This window comes from Pleurodeles waltl, chromosome 9 (genome assembly GCF_031143425.1).
Source record: "Pleurodeles waltl isolate 20211129_DDA chromosome 9, aPleWal1.hap1.20221129, whole genome shotgun sequence".
In the NCBI taxonomy this organism is placed as follows: Eukaryota; Metazoa; Chordata; class Amphibia; order Caudata; family Salamandridae; genus Pleurodeles; species Pleurodeles waltl.
In genome coordinates, this window is record NC_090448.1 from 53,361,712 (window position 1) to 53,382,010 (window position 20,299).

Sequence of the window (20,299 nt, forward strand, 5' to 3'; positions counted from 1 at the left end):
GTAGTAGTTTGGTGGGCATGAAAGAATCAAAATGAAGGCACTTCCTTTGTGATAGGTATTACCAGTCATACCAACTTCTTAGATAAGATTGCATTATAACTGAGGAGGAATACATTGCTATCAAACTATCTATGTAGAATTTAAGTTGGAAAATGAATGAAACAACAAACTGTTTTGGGCAGATTCAAAATGTGTATGACACATGGGATAAGGAGTGGCTGAAATGAGATGACCAAATGCCCCTTCTGTGTATATTGTTTTGGGTTGATTTTGTGTAGCTATGTGAACTCTGGCAGACATCTAAAGCTGTCTGTAGCAAGATCTACAGTTGTACAGATGGAGGGTTGCCACTCTTTCTGCCCGCCATGACTCAGGTATCTTCCTGCAAGGCCAGCAGCACAAGACGCCTTACACCAGCCCGCCTAAGACAAGAACATGAAATTAGTGACAGAGTCACACAGTGATTAACTTTCCATAAATGTTCAATTACAGACCTCTTCCTACTCACACATAACATACTTTACAGAGCACATACACACATTGCATTATAACATATAATAGCTAACATTCAACACAATTGTACAAAACATCTGTCACGACTAATAAAGACGCATTCACTGACAAGTTACCTCATCTGCCAGAAGGTTTGACACTCATACTACTGAAAATCATTTATGCGTAACAGAAAGCACTTTTTGCAGCCCGAAAATGTACAGTCACATATTCATCACTTCATAACACTGTAATTCCCCGCCCCGATAAAGGAAGAAGGCAGCAGATAGCATTAATCTAAAAATATTATTAAATTCCACAATCTATTCAATGCATGCTTACAAAAGAAGTGCTCGAAGGCCCTAGCAGTCGTACACAACATGCAATAACCTTATTAAAACAACCAATAAAATAAAATATTAGTGCAAAATTGGTGAAAAAATGTGCAGTACTAAACAGGAAAGCAATTTGCTCAAAAGAGCATAGATTCTGTATTTGTATTCATCGATTTCTTCCTGAAGAACAGTAAAAAAATTGAATAGAAGAGGGAAGAATGTATACTTTGTTTTAGGAGTGCTAAGGTGCTGATGGCATCTTCAATATGGTTTGGCATAACAGTAACCACTACTGCCCCAGAGGTGTAACAATATCCTAGGACATTGTTCATAGTCTTTTTGGTTGAGATTGCAGATTCCATTGTGGCAGGGTTTCAACCTCAACCGAGAACGAAGGAAGGTCTGCTGTGTTTTAAGACGACTGCAATAGAGCAGTGTGAGTAGAGTTGGCATTTCCACCGTCATGCGTGGGTAATGGAAATGTACTCTTGCGCAACCATTAGGAAGCTTCTGTTATGAACTTGTAAGAAAGAACCTCAATGACACCAACTTTGTTGAGTGGTCTCCTAGTAAATTAATATTGAAATGTGCCTATACCACCCTGTTTAGTAGGTCATATGCATTATGCATCCTCTTGAGGATTTAGGTTTATGCTTGGATTATATTTCCAATTCTGAACAGTCTTTAAATTATGTAAGGTACACCATGGGGCTGATTATGAGTTTGGTGGACAGAAACAACCGTTTGGCAAACGTCCGACGGGGAGGTCGCAGAGGTGCTGGTGACCTCCCTCTGGTCCCATTCCGACTTTCCCACTGGGCTGACAAGCATAAACCAAGGTTTCTGCCAATCAGCCCAGTGGGAAAGGTAAGGCAGCATTGTCGCTGGCTCATAATAGAGCTGGCGGAACTGCTGCCACACGCAGGGTGCCCAGAATCCCTGAAATGCACACTGTCTGCAAAGCAGACAGCGCACATTTCAAGGGTGCTGGGCAGAGGAACCCCTGCACTGCCTATGACACAGGCTTGGGCAGTGCAGGCCCCCCCCTGTGCCCCCCTGCACTTGTTCTCTGCCAGCTTTTTCATGGAAGTCAGACCGCCATGAAAAGGATGGCGGAGAACATAGTTGTACTCAGCAGGGCACCGCTGAACTCAGTCTGTTGGGATCACTGATCCTGGTGAGAACGGCAGTAGGTTAGTGGATCTGCCTGCGAACCTTGTAATGTGGCAGTCTAACTGCCACAGCCGGCTGGTGCTCTTTGGACCGCCAGCCTCGTAATAAGGTCCCATGTCTTTTTTTTTCAAAGGGGCATATCTGTCTTGACCGATCCATTTTCTGGGCCATTCCTGAACTGTTCATGGTCTTCCCACAACATTGTGAGGGCCTATTGGAGTGGTTAGACGTATCACGCAGGGTCTTTTTGACATTGTTTGACAGGACTATTGAAAGACCTATTGCTAGCATTTAAAAAAAATATTGATAGAGTACGTTTTGACTGTACCTAAAGGACAACTTCTCTTTCACCTCATGCAATTAACTGTTCAGTATATCTATTATTCCACCAGCCATGGAATTCTTGCATTGCAATGCATGGCATACTATTTTCCATCTTAAGCATACAGTGAATCCCCACATGATCCCCTTGTTATCTCAAAAATGCATTTCATACAGAAACCAATGATATTATTTATTGTGTAATATTTTTCAATGCAGCCAGCTTTTGTAAATATTTTAGTATTGACACAAAATGCAAGCTAGCCCTATTGGCTTTTCTGATGATTTTTTAATTCTTGACCACTTTTATATTTGAGGAAAGATAAAGTTACATATTTGCTTTATTATATGTGATTCCTTGCCATTGTCCAAACATGCATCTTTGGATGCACTAATTGCATTGTGCATAACTGGTTGAGAAGGTCCTTAGCTTTTTATTATATTTTTCTTGGAAGTTTTACAAATAATTGCCTGATTCAGATTAATTTATTTTCTCCTTCCTAGGTGTATATTGGGTTATCTTGATGAACTAGTATCCCCTAATGAAGGTCTTGTCTCTCATCCCTTGTGCCTGAAATGGACTGGGGCATTTATCCCTACAAAGCCTCAGATAAATTGAATTTTTACTTGTGATTCACTTGATTAAAATGTTAAACTGCGTAAAACTGTCACCAATAAAAACAACAATATTTTTTCATATAACTAGTTTACATAGGGATTCATTGATTATAAAGCTGTGTGAGAATAAACATTTTACGAAGATCAAACTGGACACTGGGAGGCTCACATCTTGATTGTAGCTTTGCCACAGGAGTTTGTAGTTAACAACGGGCTAACAGGTTTAATTCAGTAGTATGCCAAGCAAGGAGATAACCTAGTATTATTATTTATCAGAATATGATTAACAACTGCACAGGGTACAATGCCCATATGTTGCCATTTCATGAATGAATTCACTGGCACATCTGAAGGACTGTACCCTTCCCTACAACTGGACAATCACTGCAGGTAACTGAACCCACTTGCATGCAATAAGTAACTTGTTGCTTGGTAAGAAGCGTGAGTTTGTTTATTTTCTAGAATGTTTTCTTTAGTCTGGACACCTGCAGTGGCACAGGTTGTGGGTTGCTGTCTGATAAAGGGAAGTCCTACCTCTAGACAGATTTCTCAGCATTCGTTTGTAATACTTTTTTGGGTAAATTTGTTAAAATCATTTACAATACAGATTATAATACTCAAATGGCTGTAGGTATAGAAGAAAGCTGCACAAACACACATCTATCAGTAATACAAACACTGTACAAACACACATCTATCGGTATTAAATTAAGGTCTTAAATAACTTTAAAAGAATGCAGTACCGGTTAAAATTACTAATAAAAATATTGTTTTGTATCTTGGCCAGTGAAAAGCTTGTTGAAGTGAATTGATTGTTTGCCACACTGAAAAATGTAGTAGTACCCCATTACATTTGTTTGATAGTTCTGTCAAAACAATAGAGGCAGTCTCCATTACTGATCTGATACAGGACACTTTAAAGGCAGGTCAGAAGTATTTTTTTATGAAGGTCAAGCAGAAATGGTCATCAACAAGAAATACGTTCAATTGTTTCTTAATTTCTGTACTATAAAACGTACAATCTTTTTAATTGGTCTTCATCGAGGTATCCTCTCAATTTAAATGGTATGCATTGTAGTCCTAATGTCATCTAAGTGTTTTTGTGGTTGACTCTGAGTTGAGGTACAACTAAAGGTGTCTTTTTGTGGTTACACATATGCTGAGTTTTAATAAATTAAAGATCTTGCTAAGTCATTTGAGTAGTTTATTTCATGTTACTTCGCATTAACTGTTTATTATGACTTTTATTCATGGAACAGTGCTTTTCCAGAGGGGGTAAATGATGTTTAAGTAAAAAAAACTGAGAATTAATGACTGATATTAGTTAACTGTAGGTATATTTTTCATTAAGCTTTGTTCTTCTGTATTCATGTAGTTGCAAATATAGTTAGCAAAAGTAATATTGTTTAATCAAAATGAAAATGTAAGTGCCAGTTCAAACATTATTCTACAATGTAGCTTTGAAGAGCTAAGGATTAAGGTATGGTGTATACTTCTAATACAAAGCTTGTCTAATGGTTGGACTATCTTTGTATCAAAGACCACAGACCCACGCATCCAGATGAAAAACTGTTTTGAATTTATAGGTGTAGTGAATGCTTCGATTGCGCTTCCACCAAACCTTTTAGCGAATCATTTATGGTAGTAGTTACTCCCATTTGCTGTCCAATCTTGAAACATACTCTTTCCACATTACGATTTTGCACACTGCAAGGCAGGGGTAAGTTGATGTGTGGTCAATTACAGATATTGTCAGTACCCATTTATACATTTGTAGAAGAGCCATGAAAGGACATTGTTTTAGTTTTTTTGCTTTCCTGTTAGATTGTTGTTCTTATTATTTGTATGTAATCAGTTTAATTGCCACTGGAGGCCTAATCGTGTTAAGAAAAAGATAATAAAGTAATCTGCAGAAGCAATGTTTTTCGCACGCCAACTTCATGACATGGCCATCTGATGATTCCAGACATTTGGTAGGTCAGCCATTTACAATGCAAAAAGTAAAGGAGTAAAGGGGCTAAACCAAAATTCTGTTTGAAAAGGTTTTTGGTAGTGATTTTTGGAGTGAGACCACATCCATTAGCTAGTTTAACTTGCACCTATGTCTCTTAATGAATTTTATTTACCAAATATAAAAAGGGGCTGTCAAAGCCTCCAATGCAATTTATGCCAGGTTCTACATCTGTCGACCTAACCGAAAGCTGTAGAGTTGTCAAGATGAGTTGTTCAAGAAGAATTTACTAAAGATTTTTGAGCAGAGTCAAATAGGGTTGTACGGCAATAGACATTTGGCTCAGATACTGGTCCTCATTTATAGATGGATTGCAGATTGATCCTTTTTAAGAGGAGGGAATTAAACAGATTTGGAAGACAATTGTGTAACCTTGTCTTAATAATGTACTCCACATGAATGGGCTCAACTTAAAGACCGTAAGAGGATAACATTTGGCCCCAGGAGTACATAAAGGTTGACAGCTTCTAATTTTTAACCCTGCTTCTGTTTGAGTAATTGAGTAAGTGAACTGCTATTGTTTTATAAGGGAAAAGTAACATATATGTCCTTAATTAAATACATGTTTCCCATTTTGTATTAGAGATATAATAGTTGCATAGAGTTTTATAAGTTGTGGTGCCAAATCCAGATAACAGCCAAAATATGTGTGCCTGTTGTTTTTATTGATTCATACATATGAGTCCACACCTCCTCAATTCTTAATCTGTAAGGTGTAGTAAATATGCTTTTTGAGTAGAGATTTCACAAGTTTATTGTTTTGATTATGGATTTCAGACATTTTCACAAGTTGCATTATTAAGCTTCTATAGTTTCTTTTTTACATAATGAATGAGGGTCATATTTGGAAGAAAGGTTTAAAATGTTCTATCCCTATGTGTTCTCCAATCGGGTTAGAGAAAGTTAAAAGTATTTATCATAAGGTATCCCCAGTGAACACTCCACAACTGTAGTAGCTTCAAGCTGTCATTAGTCATATTTACAAATTAATTGTGAAGTCTTGATTCCTGAGCTGGTTTATTTATAGCATGAGACTCCATTTCAAGTTAATGTGTTGAGGATGATGGTCACTTTCCAAACTTTGTATAATTTTAATGTGTTGGACCATCAAAAATCATTCCTATTAAGAAAAGTGTATCCAATAATTTAAATAAAATTTAAATAAAGGATAGGTAACTTGTGTTGCGTCATCGTGAGTTACTCTGTCATTTAGTGAAAAGTTCATTATAGAATGAATGGATGTTTTATCACTTGTTTCCCATTTATCCTCCCTAATCTGGGCTGTGGACTGTTGCAACAGAAGTCAGGTAAGTTTCTTCTTTGCAAATGAAAGGTTGTGTAATTATTATGATAGAAGTTAGTATTTTTCCATGATTTATGAGAGCAGTTTATGTGGTAAGAGTTAAGAAGCTTACACAGTTTAGATAAACTTAGTTAGAGTTGCTTGTTCAGCTGTATGGCAAGAGCAGATTGATATGTTCTCCATACAAGGTTTGGAATTATGTGGCTGGTTCGCGGTTAAAGATTTAACAATTCAGTCACCTTTATCAAGGTGTTATCGTTCTCTATCTCATCTGCGCTTGGATGATTAAATTGTCTTTGACAAAGAGAATGTCTAGTGAAAACAATTTTTAAGTTTTCTAATTAGACATTTTATTGTCAGACCTTTAAAGTCACTATGCATGTGAAAAACAGAAGATTTTGTAGGATAATAATATCCAAACGTACCCTGTCCTAGTATGTTTGGGTATTTAGTATAACTATTTTGACAGAATGCCCATGGTAATCAATTCTGACTTCCTTACCTAGAATTTAACAGTAGCATAGATCAGCGGATCAAGATGTCCCTGTGAATCCTCTCCCGTAATCTTTGTTGACAATTAATTTGATGCTTAATAGTTCCTGTGTTTTATTACTCGTGAATTCTGGGGAATGTTTCAGAAATTTCAGAACATTTTGGCTGTTTAAGATGTTGCATGGGCCTTTTGAATGAATATGGACCCATTTACACTATTTCAGGTCCCTCATAAATTGTATCTACATAAAAATGGTGAGCATTGGGATTAAGTATGGGAAACATTGACAGATTGTTTGTATTGCATTCTCTGGCAAATTAGGACAGATTTCTATTCCACACAAATGTGTTTTTAGTTCCAGAATTTAGTTTGTTGTCCAGAGTGTTCCATGAAACGTCTAGCAATATCTTGCCCTCTCCACCAATCAATATTAAATGCAAGGTTACAAGCTTGCTAAAAGTGTAGGTGCGGAGGTCCAGTGAGATGTAATGGAGATGATGCATACATGGCAGGCATGAGTACAGACGTAAGAAGCAGAAACAGAAGTTTGTTGCAATACTCCATTTTAACTCAAGCCACATGCTGCCACGTTTTAATCTGGGCAAGAATGGCCCTCGATTTGAGAAGTCCAGAACATGTACCGCCTGTGAATTCAGACTCATGTCTTTTGTCAATCGCTATTCAAGTGCGTCTTACACATTTGTAAGTAAGAAAAATTGTGATTTGTCTTACGGACACAGGTGATGTTGCCATCCCAAAATTATTCTTGCACAGTGAACAGTAGCACAAAGCTGAAATAAGGATATAAGAAGCAACACTCAGCCCCTCATTGTGAGTCTGGCGGTCCTGTGACCGCCAGACTTGCGGTGGAGGTCAGACCTCCGCCAAAGCAGTGGCCTGGCCTCCACATTACGACCCCGCCAGAGCCGCCACAGTCCGACCGCCGTCACTCCAAGTTGCTGCCAATCGGCAGCCTGGTGGTGCCAGTGGTCTTAATGTGCCAGGGAATAGTGCCCTGGGGATTACGAGTCCCCTTGTCTGCTGGCTTTTGCATGGTGTTCCCACTGCCACGCAAAGGCTGGCAGAGACAGGATGCAATGGGCCCCATAGGGGCCCCTTCACTGCCCATGCCCTTGCATGGGCAGTGAAGGGGCCCCCAAGGACAGCCCGTTGTGCTGTTCATGGCCTGATTTACAGGCAGTGAAAAGTGCGATGGGTGCTGTTGCACCCAACACACCCCAGCATTGCCACCGGCTCGATTATGAGCCGGTGTCCATGTTGTGGTGGGTATTCTGCTGGGCCAGCAGAAAACTCATAATATGGCCAGTCGGCGGAAAACGAGAGTTTGGCGGACTGCCTCAGATGCTCGCCAAACTCAGAGCCCCTCCACGTCCCTCACAGCTTTGGTCACAACCATAGCTTTAACCTCCATTTCAAGTCTTGAGAAAGCTTCTCATATGGCAAGAATCATCTGATGATCAGAGATTCTGGTCAAAAGACCATGGTAACTCTCTAGAGATGCAACTCTTCATTTAAAAGACAAGTGTTTAGTCTTCATCAAAGATGCTGGTTGTGAACCAGTGGATCTCCATAAGGCTGGTCCAGAGACGGATGCCATTGGTCCTACAGACCCCCTTGGCTGGTGGATCTGTACATTTCCTGAGTCCTTAATTGGAGGTATAGTTGTGATGCTCTGGAATGGAATAGAATAATGTAGCCAATTTAGAATCTGGCCTAAGGGCATTTGAGAAACTGATCTGTGGTTTATCATAGTCTGTGAAGGACCTGATCTGTGTAGTAAAAAATATTAGACAGCAGAACTTGGGACGGTTTAGTAAGACTTTAATTCACCTAGAAGGTGTCAAGTGGGTCCAGATAGATTAGCTCAATGCACACATTTTCTTTCTTGATTGTAACTTCATGTCCAGCTGCTCAAAAGTTAAATTTTTGACTTTGTCCAGATATTAACAAGGTGAAAGTTACCTTATTAATCTGTAGAGAATGCTGGGCATTTCAGTTTTAAAACAATTTTCTCTCTATCGAGAAGGTGGTTTGCAATTATTTCTGGGAATAACAAAGGGTCCTGATGAAGCCCTTCAGCCCTCTGGGAAAAGTGTGCTTGTGAACGAGCTGTTCATGCTAGCTGGGCAGGCTGGGCTGTGTTGATGTCTTGACTCTGAACATCAAAGTTCTGACTCTTCCATGATGCCAAAGGGCTTTTTCTTCAGGAAGGTTGGTCCTCCATTAAGCCCCCCTCTTTTGTGAAAGATTTTCACTCACCTCAGTGAGGCTCTGCACATGCCTGCCCCCTCAGTCAGCAGGCACCATCCTCCACATGAGTACAGGGTGCTGCAACAGAGCCCAGATTTCCTGTCCACAGTTTCTCCCATACCTCCAGTACAGCCACTTGGTAACAGTTGATGCCACTGCCATGTAGTTAACACTACCAACCATTAAGTGATGTGCACTCCAACCTTTCAGAAACACCACAGAAGCAGTGACCATGCAACAAGTGTCACAGGACAGAACAAAAAGGTTGAACTTGAAATGGGAATTAGGGTGAACTGAGCAATGTCTGTTTATATGAAGCACGTAAACTTGCTTTAAATATTGGCTTGTTGCTTTCAATGTTCCTCTCACTCTTGCAGTGTCAGGAGCCAGTAGGTCTTTCAAACCTGGTTTTAATTTGAATTATGGTATTGGTCTTGAGTTTATAATTGGAAACACAGCAAGCATCAGTATAACAGAGGTAAAACTAGAACTATAGGAGCCACTCTCACTTCACAAGGGGCAGTTTGCAAGCAAAATTCTTCAAGTTCCTCTTGAATCTCGGCGATCTGTAGATTAGGCTAAAGTATGCTGAGTGAAGGAACTGGATGATGATGTTGTGGTGGAGTAAAGAGCGTTCATGGCCAAGAGGACTTGCGGATGATGGCTAGTACCCTTCCAGTCTTGCATGTGTGATCTTAATATTTGATGCAGTAGTGTGTAGTAGTGAGGATATCTAGGATGTAGGTGTAGGTTGGTCTGAACCACGTCTCTGTGATAAAAAGTGCATCTAGGTTTTGATTTGTGATGGTGTATACTATTGCCTGAAGATAGAGGACTATGGCGTGTACCTTCCTAAGGACAAGCCTGATGATTTGGTATTGTTTGGTTTACCGGATTTATAGAGCGGATTTATAGAGCTACCAAAAGGCTTCCCAGTGCTAAAAAGAGCTAAGACCAGGCCTATGTTGAAAATAGTACAGCTTTCAATTTTCTATGAAAAAAATGTTTGGATTGATCTTGGCGGAGCTCTAAGGGGTGGGCATTCCATAAGTTAGGTGCTCTACAGGCAAAGCATCTACCTCTCCATCTGGCTTTCTTAACACAAATGGTGTTAATTAGAAAGTCTATGATGATCTAAGTGTTCTATGAGGGATGTAGGGTGTTATAATTCATCTAAGAAAGACCGAGCCCTTGTTTTGAAGTGCTCGATGCACAAAACACATGGCTTTAAAGATGACACGTTGTTCAATAGGAAGCCAGTGAAGAGAGTCAAAGGCTGGCTTGGCAGAATGAGGTCGGGGAGTGTCCATAAGTAGGCGAGCAGCAGTGTTTTGTGCCACCTGCAGTCTCTTTTGTGCTATTTGTGCTATTGTTGTAGTGTGTGTACTAGTGAGTGATACATGGATGTGGCTTTTGGTGTTTGTTGTATCAGAAAGATGTGTCTGTTGCAACAGTGGCAGACCATGCTATTATGATGCATTGCATGGTACGTTTATGACAGGTGCTGTAGCACATGTTGTTTTGACAAAATATAATCTACAGAACGGTATGGAACATATAAATCATGTTCTAATTATTGTTGTGTGCTATATCATTGTAACATATATTATTTTAAAGTGTATCTTCTTTAAGCTATTTTTGAATTGATATATTTTATTTGTTTTTAAAATGTTTGTATTTTTTGTATTATAATTTTTGGAGAGGGATGTTGGTTTTATAGGGGATTAGGGTGGGGAGTAAATTACTTTTTTCATTTTTTATGTTTGCTATGTTTCATATTGTTGCTATGTGGGTGAATTTTAACATTTTTCAAAATATATTGTTTCTTAAATTATATCATCATGTTTTTATTTTTCATTATTTAAAAATGAGGTCCAAATTTTCCAAGGTCCAAGGCCCTCATTACAACCCTGGCGGTCGGTGGTAAAGCGGCGGTAAAACCGCCAACAGGCCGGCGGTAAAAAAAATTGAATTATGACCGCGGCGGAAACCGCCAACATAGACAGCCACTTTAACACTCCGACCGCCACGGCGGTACAAACAAACAGCATGGCGGTCACCGCCAACATACAGGCTGAAGACAATGTACCGCCCACACCATTATGAGAGGCCAATCCACCACCTTTTCCGGGGCGGATTCAACGCGAACAAAAACACGGAGGAAACAGGACTTGGAAGGGAAAACTCTCACCTCTACACACCCCACGAGGAACCAGGACGCCATGGAGCCGGAACTCCATATTCTACCCGCGATTGTCTTCGTGCTCCTCTACCAGGAGCACGACCGACGGCGGCGACGACCACGGTGAGTACTGCGCCTACGACACAGGGGAGGGAAAAGAGAGTGACACACACACGCAACACCCTCACACACAACAACACACACACCAATCCAATCTTGCTCTAGCGGCGAATGTCCTCCCATCTTTTATGCCCGTGGGTGCTCTGTCTGTGGTGGACCCCAAGGGCCGGGACGTCCTTGGCTATGGCACGCCAAATATCCTTCTTCTGGTGGGCGCTGAACTACAGGAATAGTACAGGGGAAAAGGAAAAACTATAACCGTCCGGACCATCACAGTCATTGGCCCACGTTCCCACCCTTGCCCTGACGCACATCCACTCACCGTTGTTTCATGCACGCCTCATTCCCCCCCATCTCCCATCCACACCACTCCAAACATGCATTGCCCATACAGCATGCTCACAGTGTACTCACCTGTGTGTCTGGAGGACCGTAGAGTAGCATGTACTAGGGGAGGACCCCATCTACTAGTTTGGCCAACTCCTCCGATGTGAAGGCAGGGGCCCTTTCCCCAGCACTTGAGCCATTGTCGCTTCCAGACTGAGGTCCCAGCAGCACTTGCAGTGTAGGTCCTCTCCTGTCGAAGATCAGGTATCAAGTGAGTGAACGGAGAGAAAATGGCGGTCACGTCAGCGGCGGTGCGTACCGTCACCACCGGCGTACATCGTCATTGGCTCCTGGGACCCATAGGGTCCAATGTTAACTAATGCAGGATTGCGCCATGGTCTTCGACCTCCTACCGCGACGGTGTACAACACCAGCGCAGTTACCTCATAGCCCCTTGTCCCACATTACAGGTCAGGCAGCCGCCATTTCAGGGGGCCACATGGCAATAATTTTAAATGCGTCACACATATCTAGGCCTTGCATACACACTAAGACAGGCACATAGCGGATTGACAAATGTATGTAATAAAGTTGTTTATTTCGTACCTCAGTGTTGGCTGACCCTCTGATTGCTGTTCTCATCCATAGGGCACGTCTGCTGGGGCAGGTGAGGAGATGGGGGCATCCTCTGGTGTACAGACCGCTGGTGGACCTGTTGACAATGGAAGAGTGACATGCAATAGTCACCTACAGACTTAATCGTGCCACAATCCATGAACTGTGTGCCCAGTTGGAGCCAGACCTGATGTCAGCTATCCGCCATCCCACAGGAATCCCCCCTCTAGTGCAGGTCCTGTCAATACTCCATTTCCTGGCAAGTGGGTCCTTTCAAACAAAAGTGGCCATTGCATCAGGGATGTCCTAGCCAATGTTCTCTAACGTGTTGTCCAGAGTGTTGTCTGTCCTGCTGAAACACATGCACAGCTACATTGTTTTCCCTCAAGTGGAGGATTTGCCTAAAGTGAAAGGTGACTTCTATTCCCTGGGACATATTCCCAACATCATAGGTGCCATTGATGGGACACATGTGGCCTTGGTACCCCCTGCAGGAGTGAACAGGTGTAAAGAAACCGGAAGAGTTACCATTCAATGAATGTGCAGATGGTCTGTTTGGCCGACCAGTACATCTCCCATGTGAACGCCAAGTTTCCTGACTCAGTGCATGACGCTTACATTCTGAGGAATAGCAGCATCCCTTATGTGATGGGGCAACTCCAGAGGCACAGTGTGTGGCTATTAGGTGAGGACCAGGACCCTATACATTGTGAATAGTTGTCTGGGTCTGGGTTGTGCGTGTCTAACAGTTGTCCCTCAATATTTGCAGGTGACCCTGGCTACCCCAACCAGTGAGGAATCCCAGGACAAGGGCAGAGGAACGCTACAATGAGGCACATGGGCGAACTAGGAGGGTTATAGAGAGGACCTTCGGCCCCCTGAAGGCCAGGTTCAGGTGCCTCCATATGACAGGTGGTTCCCTATACTACTCACCAAAGAAGGTGTGCCAGATCATCGTGGCCTGCTGTATGCTGCACAACTTGGCTTTGCGACGACAGGTGCCTTTTCTGCAGGAGGACGGTCCAGAATGAGGTGTTTGGCAGCTGTGGAGCCTGTGGACAGTGAAGAAGAGGAGGCAGAAGAAGAGGACATAGACAACAGAAACACCGTGATCCATCAATACTTCCAGTGAGACACAGGTAAGAAGACCTCACTGCCTCCTACATCTGATAAAATTGTTCAACCTCTTATCTGTCTGTCACTTTCACTCAGTGTATGGACCTTGATTTGTCACTTTCCCTTTCGATTTCACAGATGTGGGTCCCACTGTGTGTCCTCTGCTATGTTACCTCATGGACTAGAGCTGTGTGACATAGGTATGTTGACAATACAATGGACATTGGTATTTTCCTTAGTTATATCAAATACACATTTGTGAAAGCACAGACTGACTCCAGATTGTTTTGTGATTCAAGGGTGTTTATTTAAGTGCAAATTAGTGGAGGGGGTTGGAAAATGGTCAGTGGTGATGGTGGAGGAATGTCCATGACAGAGTCCAGTCTACTTGTCTCGCCGGTGCATTGTCCAAAGGGGCATAGGAAGTGGAGATAGGGCAGTTTACGGATGGTCTCATTTCTTGGCGGGGTCTTGGCATTGTTCTCTGTCTTTGTCCTGGATCTCAGGGACCGCTTGCGGGGTGGTTCTCCATCTGCAGGGGTGGGGTGCTGGTGCTGTGGTCCTGTGGCGGTGCCTGCTGTCCACTAGCGCCGGCGGAGGTGGTGGGCAGTTCATCGTCCAGGCTAGTGTCAGGGGCCCCTTGTTGTGCCACAGTGTCCCTCCTGGTGTTCACGAGGTCCTTCAGCACCCCAACAATGGTGCCCAGGGTGGTATTGATAAACCCCAAATACTGTTCCTCCTGCAGCCGCTGGGTCTCCTGAAACTTGGCCAGTACCGTTGCCATCGTCTCCTGGGAATAATGGTAGGCTCCCATGATGTTGGAGAGGGCCTCGTGGAGAGTGGGTTCCCTGGGCCTGTCCTCCCCCTGTCGCACAGAAGCCCTCCCAGTTCCCCGGTTTTCCCGGGCCTCTGTCCTCTGAACCGCGTGCCCACTACCACTGCCCCCAGGTCCCTGCTGTTCTTGGGGTGGTGGGTTAGCCTGGGTTCCCTGTAGTGATGGACACACTGCTGCTTGACGTGTCCTGGGGACAGAGGTATGGGCCTGCTGGGTGGGTGTTGTGCTGGTGTTTCCTGAGGGGGGAGGCTCTGTGGTGGCCTGTGACTGTGTGAGGGGAACTGACTGTCCTGAGGTCCCAGATGGGCCAGGCTGGTCATCTAGATCCAGTTGGACAGAGCTGCTGTCATCACTGTGGGCCTCTTCTGTGGGTGGAGTGGACATGTCTGGAACCTCCTGTCCGGTGACGTTGGGTAGGGGCCCTGCAGGGGTGTAAAGGCATGATTATTGCATCTGTGTGTGCCATGGTTTGCAATGGGTGAGCGACCCTGTACCCCAGTGCTTCCATTCCTGTGTAGGACCTTGAGTGATAATTGTTTAGGGGTCTGTGTGGGTATGTGTAGTGGACATGCATTGGTGATGGGTGACCATGCTTTGTTGTTGCATGCAGGGCTTGGTGTTGGTATGTGTGGTTTGTGATAGTGGGACAGAAGTGAGGAGTTGGAGTAATGGGGGTGAGGGCGAGGGTGGGGGTATGTGATAGCATGCAGGTACGGTGGGGGGATGAAGTAGTTAAAGATTTAACTTACTAGAGTCCATTCCTCCAGCTACTCCTGCGAGGCCCTCAGGATGCAGTATAGCCAAGACCTGCTCCTCCCATGTTGTTAGTTGTGGGGAAGGAGTAGGGGGTCCGCCGCCAGTCCTCTGAACCGCAATGTGGTATCTTGAGACCACGGAATGCACCTTCCCCCGTAGGTCGTTCCACCTCTTCCTTATGTCATCCCGTGTTCTTGGGCGCTGTCTCACTGTGTTGACCCTGTCCATGATTCTGCACCATAGCTCCATCTTCCTAGCTATTGTGGTGTGCTGCACCTGTGATCCGAATAGCTGTGGCTCTACCCGGATGATTTCCTCCACCATGATCCTGAGCTCCTCCTCAGAAAACCTGGGGTGTCTTTGCGGTGCTATGGGGTGGTGTGGGTGATGTGTGGGGTGGTGTGTTGGGTGATGTTTAGGAGTGTGTGGTGTTTTGTGCGGGATGTGTATGTGTGATGGTGTTGTGTGCCTCAGTATGCTGGTGTTGTCTTTGCTTTGCTGTCTCTCTGGCCTTCTTCAAATGTTTGGGTAGTAAGGGTTTGTGGGTAATGTGGGTGTGTGTTTTATATTATATTGGGTATGTGGGAGTGGTGTGTGTATGTGTATCAGGTATGTGTATTTGGAATTGTCCAATGTGGTAGCGTTTTGGAAATGTGTGTGTATTTTGAGCGCAGCGGTGTGTACCGCCAATGGATTACCGCGGTTGAAAGACCGCCGCATGGATTCGTGGGTCGTGATAGTGTGGGCGTATTCCTGTTGGCGTGACGGTGGAGGTTTTGTTATCGCCAGTTTATCACTGACCTTTGGTGTGGCGGACTTGTGTGGGTGTCTAGATTTTGGCGGTTTCTGAGCTGTGGGTCGTAATAGCTGTAGCGGGATTCTGCGGCCGCGGCGGTGTGTTGCCGTTCTTCTGCACAGCGGTAAGCCCAAATGTTCAAAGCAGTATTTTAGTCCCAAGACACTCTGATTCAGAGTCGGCAACCGAAAAAACGCTGTCAGCAATGTACTAGATCCATGTTAAGAGGCAGTTACATATTATATATTTCTAAAATGGGTGTAGAAATGGAAAAGGAATTGGGGGGGGACATATAGGCTTCTCTTCCACATAGAAATTTCTATCATTTGTAATATTGGTGTAGGACAGAAAGAGCAGCCATAAACTATTGAACCCACCCACTGAATCCATTGGTTGGTAACCCATTTGCAACATGGAAGGAGTCCCATGGAAAATGCTAAAAACAAGTTTTGGGAGAGTAGGCAGTGATCCATGAGACAACTGCAACCTCTCAAGATGACAAAACAAAGTAAACTTTTTTTTAAACATAGGCCTTTTTTGGGAAAACATGCTGTATTTAAAAAAAACTTGACTTTATTGAAATGTGATCATTGGCATGTGGTCTGCTGAGCCGGATGGACCACCGTTTTTGTGATGAGCTTGAATCATAGTGAGGTCAGATTCCAACAGACTATGGGTCTCATTCCGAAGCTGGCGGTCTTGAGACCACCAGTCTCACGGAGGAGGTCAGGACCAACGCTGCTGTGGTGGTCCGACTGCCACATTAAGAACCTGGTGGTGAGACTCCCAGGATTTCGCTATCTCTGCCGGGATTGGTGATCCCATCGGGTTGACGGCCGGTGGAGGGCGCAATCGGCCAGGGCAGAGCTGCATGCCACCATGAAAAGGCTGGCGGAGAACAAGTACAGAGGGCTACATTGTGGTCCCTGCACTGCCCATGCATTTAGCATGGTCAATGCAGGGGTCCCCCTGCCCAGCACCCTCACAATGTTCACTGTCTGCTGTTTTTGTCATTTGGGTTTGTTTTTAATGGGAGTAAAAATGCTAGGTAATTTGATTTTAAAACTTAGAAAACTGTTAGTTATTTTTATTTTTGTAATTATATTTTAAAACATATTGTTATTTAAATCAATTAGTTATGTAAATATTTGTCATTGGTTTGTAGTACTGCTAATTTATCTGATTGCTGTGATATGGTTTACGCTTTTGAGATAATTAGGATTGTTTTCAGAAAGTATTATTTTTAAAATATTACATATTACTATTTTTATGAGAAGGTAATATGGAAGTCTCAAAGTTCATCACTTTCCACAACGTGTTTATGTTCTGAGTGGACATAGTAGATATAACCACAAAGCCCAACATTTTTTCCAATGTTGTTGAATTTACAGTGAGTATAGTAAATATGCCTTTTCCAAAGTCTAATCCTTTCCCAGGGTGGTAAGATTTGGAGTTTGAATTGTTACTTTGAACCCCCCCCCAAGTCCTAAACTTTGCCTATGTGGTTACATTTGGAGTGAGATTAGTACATTTGACCCTCTCAAAGTCAACGTTTCCCCCAACGTGGTTACGTTTGGAGTGAGAATAGTTAATCTGACCATCACCCACACCCTCAAAGCCCACTTTTCAAAATGTGCTTAAGTTTGAAGGGGAAGTGGTAAATTAGAACTTCCCAAAGAGTAACACTTTTTCTATCGAGGATAAGATTTTATTGGTAGTAGTAAATATCATGTCCATAAAGTATTAGCATTTGTTCATTTTTATATTTTTTATTTTGTGCATTATAAAGTTAGATTAATTTATAGAATGCATTTTTGTTTATTAATACAGTTTTTTTTAAAGTATTACTTTTTAGATGTTTTTACTACATACATTTTAAACATCTTGTTTTAAACATACTATTTTGACTTTACATTATTTCACACCAATTAGAACAAGTGTTTTGGAATTTTGTTTACGTGAAAAAAATCTTGTTATTTTCTTTAAAATAATTACCACTGTACATATGCAGTGTACATACTTTTTTCTTTGTAGTTATACAATTGTTTTAGTGTTGTACAGTTACTTGAATGTTGAACATTGTAATTTACTAAAAAGCCCTGAATTAATTGTTTATATTCTTATCAGCAGTTTTTATAGTATCTTTAGATCTATAACATTTTGTGCACTTTTCAACACAGACGTTTGAAAATAATTTGCAAGCCTATTTTATAAACATTAATAAGTTTCTTTGATTTCATCATCTTTCTTTTTGGGTGTTTGTGGATTTTGCAGCCACAATTGTCTGTTTCTGGTTCAGGTAAGAATATTTCTAAAGTTGGACCAAGATGTATTAAACTTTCATGCATCACAATAGAGCAAAATAACTTGCTGTACTGCACTGCACGAATGCACAAGAGCAGAAATGCGTCATATTTGTTATGTTACAGCACACTTTTGCTCTCTCCTTGAGCTGGCACACATGTGGCAGCCTAATGTCAATGCAGGCACCCTTGCACCACTTTGCAAGGGTGCCTGAGTTGTGGTCAGAATTTTTTTGTGATCTTTTTAATCAGTTTTTTATTGGAAGAACATTTCTATCTGTTGACTATTTTAAGTTCATTTTGATGGATTGGTTGGAGACTATTTTGAATTATTTTTTGCATCATTTATGGTCAAAGCTAATTAGTATGTGTGTTATATAGTTAATGTTTAATAATTTTATTTTGGCATATTTTATATATAGTGCATATATATATTATTAATGTAAAATAATTAGTTTTATTTATAATTATGTTAATTTTCCAGAGTTTAGTAATTTGGTTTTCCAAGATTGTAAGTATCTTTCCTTAATTTTAATGTGTTGTTGATATTTATTTCTTCATTCTTTATTTTTTTAATTGCAATATTGCTGTATTGTAGATATTGATTTCTGCAACATCAACATTTTTGCCGTACATATTTATGTCTTTACTGTTTAAACATAGGGTTCTAATATTTATGTTTACAATATTTCTTAGGATATATGTGTGTGTAAGTCAATAATGTTTTTCTTGATACAGGGCCTGATTACAAGTTTGGCGGAGGGTATTACTCCATCACAAACAAGACGGATATCCCGTCTGCCGTATTACAAGTTCTATAGGATATAATAGAACTTGTAATATGGCGGACGGGATATCCGTCATGTTTGTGATGGAGTGATCCCCTCTCCCAAACTCGTAATGAGGCCCACAGTGTTATACAACTCAGGCAGTGGGTGAACATTGGTTAAAACTCTATAGTCCTTTTAGTCAGGCAGCCTGCAATATATTCCAAGCTGAAATACAGATTTTCAAGCTCTTCTATTGCATACTTGCTGGAGAATACTCTGGAAATCATTGCAAAGAAATGTGAAGCCAGGTAAGGTAGAGTTACCTCAAAGATACAGAAGATCATGAAAGAACAAGTGGAATGTTTTTGAGTAGACTCAGACTTCTTTTGCAGAAGAGTTTTATTTGGCAGTTTTTGTAAAACTTTAATGACAGCTTGTGACATTTCAACTTAAGCACAACTGGACTCCAGTTGATGTACCTTCTAAGTAGTGTTTTCAGGCAAGGCTTCCTGCACACTTGAGAGGCCTTGTCTACTCTCATCCCTGAGGCTATCTTTGGTAACTTGACATATCCATGGTTTGTCCTGTCATTCACCTCTAGTGCCCTATGGCCGTGTGTAGGATTGCCATCCGACTGGATAACCACAAAACTCTTTTCATACTCTTAAATCTCCAAGAGGAGTAACAGCATGAAGTCCATGGTTACTCCAGTAGGTTGGAGAGGGTTTGGACCTCAAATACAATATTACACAAGTGATTACAGACAATAAAAATCAAGCTTGATTCACCAAGAGTTAATGTAAATCTACACACATACACAAACTCCCATATATTTTTGTAGCTTTGCAAGTTTTGAGAATTCACATATATTTTCAGTAGTACTTGGAAAGCTTTACCAATCACGTGCTTCCATGCGTATTATTGGGAATGTCATGTATCATTACTGAATTTCTGTGCTCATTTAATTATTTTACACCCTGTACCTTTAACGTATGTAGCATCTCCTTGACATAAATATATAAACAAATACAACCTAATTCTTTAAATGTACTTCTTTTTTTTTTTTTATTCACTCTTACGTGGTTTTATGTTTTCATTTTTTCTTTGTTTTAATTTGTTATAATTTTAGCTTAAATCTTTACAATGATTTTCCAATTCTGTTCCTTTCATTTCTTTTTCTAGTCTTACTTATTTCAATGTGTCTCCCCTTCCGACTGCTTTCAGCTCTTTGTTGTACAAGGACCTGTTGTTGACAATGTCAATCATTAGAGGAGAAGCTGGGTTAGTCCATTGTCATCAGTGAGCTCAATGTCTGACTCATTTGCTTCCTGCTTATTTGGTGGCTTTTCTTCCTCTTCTTATGTTTATCCCTCCTCTGAAGCATAGCTTCTTTAATATCCTTTTGATTGGAAGATGTGTATCCTTCCACTGCTCCCATTCAAAGATTTTTTTGCTTTCCGCA